This window comes from Phocoena sinus, chromosome 2 (assembly GCF_008692025.1).
Source record: "Phocoena sinus isolate mPhoSin1 chromosome 2, mPhoSin1.pri, whole genome shotgun sequence".
In the NCBI taxonomy this organism is placed as follows: domain Eukaryota; kingdom Metazoa; phylum Chordata; class Mammalia; order Artiodactyla; family Phocoenidae; genus Phocoena; species Phocoena sinus.
In genome coordinates, this window is record NC_045764.1 from 38,175,146 (window position 1) to 38,178,590 (window position 3,445).

The 3,445-nt window shown below is 49.8% G+C and overlaps 1 non-coding gene across 1 annotated transcript; it reads left to right on the plus strand.

The window, feature by feature from the left end:
- The first annotated feature begins 2,339 nt into the window (after positions 1 to 2,339).
- On the plus strand, positions 2,340 to 2,442 carry LOC116750081. The gene has a single exon (XR_004348817.1). It is a non-coding gene; the product is annotated as a U6 spliceosomal RNA (small nuclear RNA).
- The last annotated feature ends 1,003 nt before the right edge of the window (positions 2,443 to 3,445 follow it).

A 3,445-nucleotide genomic window follows, 5' to 3' on the forward strand; every position in this document is an offset into this window, starting at 1 on the left:
TGTCTGGCATTACACAAGGAACATTCATATTTAACCTTCCAAAAAACCTTCTGGGTAGTTTCTAGAATCCCCATTTTTACAGCTCAGAAAGCTTAAGGACGTTGCTGGACATCACACAGCTGATTGAGTGGTCCCTGTACTTACTGTAGGGGCAGTGTTGTGGTTCAGCATGGTGGAGGGTGGAGTGGGGTGCAGAAGTGTAGGTATAAGGCTGGGTGGTGCTTGCCTCACCTCTGCCCCATCATCTCTCTTGACCCCTGCTAGCCTGAGGCCTGGGACCCCTACCGTCTTGCTCCAGCCCCACCTCCACTCCCACCCAGCAGTAGTCCCTGGGCAAACCGTGACTGAGCGCCAGTACAATCTCAGAGCCCTGTGGGACTGGCCCTCCCTTTTCTGGCAAAGAGAGCCAAGCCGTGGATGAAGCCAATGAGGCATGTCCCAGGCCTGCCTTATCAGGACCGCACAGAGCCCAGAACAGCTCACCTTGGGTCCTATGGAAATGGTCTGGAACACTGGGTCCATTCACTTTTGTGAGAACCCAAGGACAAAAGGAAGGTCCCCTGGGGAGGCAGCCCAGGCTCCTCACGGAAGCCTGTCAAGAGATGGGACTAAAGCAGATGGGGGGCTCTGGAGTCACTGAGCAAGGCTGAAACTCCTTCTAAGACTAAACTCCTTCTTTGAAGCCAGTTACGCTGCAAAGATCCTGAGTCTGCACACGGACTGGGGCAATTCTCACCCTGATGACCGACCGTCAGCCTCAGGCTCTGCCCAAGGCGGGATAGTTTCACTTTTGAGGAAGGAGCTCATAATTCCCCTCCCTACTCTTGGAGGGCCTTGGATGGCAGCATCCTGCCCATCCTTCCCTGGCTCAGGGAAGCCATGGGGTCTGGGGTGGAATGTTGGGAAGTAATGCAGACCCCAGACAATTTAGGGGGTGGGCAGGACTGCAGCCTCTCTAATAGAGCCATGGCCAGAGCAGAGGGGAGGGCTGGAGCTGATCTGGAGGGCCCCTCCCCATAGGAATCTACCCACACTTCCACTTAGGCGAGTAGACCTGCAGTTTCACAGCCCCAAGCTGGGCTAAGCCAGTGAGGCCTGGAACAGCTAATAGAAGCCACAAAGAAAGAAAGATTTCTATCACATCATTCATCTTGGGGCTGCCAAGTGGTTTGGGTGTGGAGGACTGGGGAACCTGCTTTTAATTCATTCTTTTTCTTTTCTTTTTTTTTTTTTTTTTTTTTTGCCCACACGGCATGTGGGGTCTTACTTCCCTGACCAGGGATGGAACCCATGCCCCCTGCATTGGAAGCACAAAGTCTTAACCACTAGACCACCAGGGAATTCCCTAATTCATTCTTTTTTTTTTTTTTAACAAATATATTTATTTACTTATTTATTTTTGGCTGCTTTGGGTCTTTGTTGCTGCTTGCGGGCTTTCTCTAGTTGCAGTGAGCGGGGGCTACTCTTCGTTGCAGTGCACAGGTTTCTCACTGCGGTGGCTTCTCTTGTTGCGGAGCACGGGCTCTAGGCATGCGGGCTTCAGTAGTTGTGGCACAAGTGCTCTAGAGTGCAGGCTCAGTAGTTGTGGTACATGGGCTTAGTTGCTTCGCGGCATGTGGGATCTTCCCGGACCAGGGATTGAACCTGTGTTCCTTGCTCTGGCAGGCAGATTCTTAACCACTGGACCACCAGGGAAGTCCTAAAATGGTAAATTTTATGTTATGTGTATCTTACTACAGTTTAAAAAAAGAAGAAAGGATATTTAACAGTGGTTAGCTTAGAAAGCACACCAGACCAGAAAGCGCATCATCAGACAGTCTCATCTGAGGCAGAAAAGAGGCTTCCAGAAGCACCTGCAGGCTTCTGGGGAAGGCATAGTCTTCCCCTTAAGGCTCAAAATGATCCACCGAGGGGGTTAGAAATGAGTTCTTAAAAGCCTGTCAGATGTGCCTCCCTTCTCACCCTTTCTGGCTGTCCTTAGGTCCATGAGATGGGATTATCTCTCTCCTCTCCAGTAAAATTTGGGGGTGCATGTGAGGACCGAGCCAGTAAGCCAGCCCCTGGCATTCTTGCACCCTGCTTTAGGACTGCTGAACCATTTTACAGAATCTTAGCTGTTATGAGTGTGTGAAGTTTGCAGTGGACAATGCAGACTGCATCCAGGCTGAAAGAGCCAGCTAACGATGCAGCAGAAGGTATACTCTCCGGGCAGAGGTCCCATACGCCCCCGGTAGGGGTCTGTGGCAGTGTCTAGGAGCACAGGAGGCCTCGGGAGAGAAGGGATTTACCTGCCTGGAGTGTATTTTTACTTAAAAATTCACAAGAGTGGATCTTATTACGTTTTTACTTAAAACACATATAACATCACCGGAATGACACAAAAGATTAACCTGGTCCTTGTACAAGGATGACATGCAAATTTGTGAAGCATTTCATATTTTTTTAGCAGTCGATAACTGAAAAGTGAAATTGGAAAAGCAAACCAATTTACAGCAAAACAACAGCAAAAACAGAGAATACTTAAGGATAAATCTAACAAAAGATGTGCAAGACTTACATGCTGAAAACCACAGGTCACTGGGGCACCATCCTGCCCCGTGGCCTGCTGGCTTTGACTACCAGGTTGGGTGACTGCTCAGTTGACCTGACAGCAAGGGCACCAGCCTGTGTTGTTTTTGCCAGAACTGGCAGGGATGGAGTGGGATACGGCTGGCTGGGAAGGGCCAGACAATCAAAACGCTCTCAAAGACAAAGATGACTTGACTCTTTCAGCTAAGGGCCTGTGGCATCCTGCCCTGGTCACCCCATCCTGCCCCTCCCCACCCTGTGATTAGTGTGGTAACTGTGAGTGGTGAGGATGACAGTGAATACTGTGAGAGTCAGAGTTGATGAGTAGATGTGTAACATCCCTGCAGGTACCTACAAAGCTGGTGTTCTCTTGTCTAAGCATCTCTGACCTTAAAGGCATGGTCCTGGGTCAGCCCGGTTCTTGTTTGCTTACCTAGTATGGCTACTCTTTGAGTATGCTTGTGTGTTTATCCTGATTTCATTTCTTAAATATTATTTCTTATTAAAAAATGATACTCAGGGACTTCCCTGGTGGCGCAGTGGTTAACAATCTGCCTGCAAATGCAGGGGACGCGGGTTCAAGCCCTGGTCTGGGAAGATCGCACGTGCCGTGGAGCAACTAAGCCCGTGCGCCACAATTACTGAGCCTCCGCCCTAGAGCCCATGAGCCACAACTACTGAGCCCGTGTGCCACAACTACTGAAGCCCGCGCACCAAGAGCCCATGCTCCGCAACAAGAGAAGCCACCACAATGAGAAGCCTGCGCACCACAACAAAGAGTAGCCCCTGCTCACCACAGCTAGAGAAAGCCTGCACGCAGCAACGAAGACCCAACGCAGACATAAATAAATACATAAATATAATTAATTAATTAATT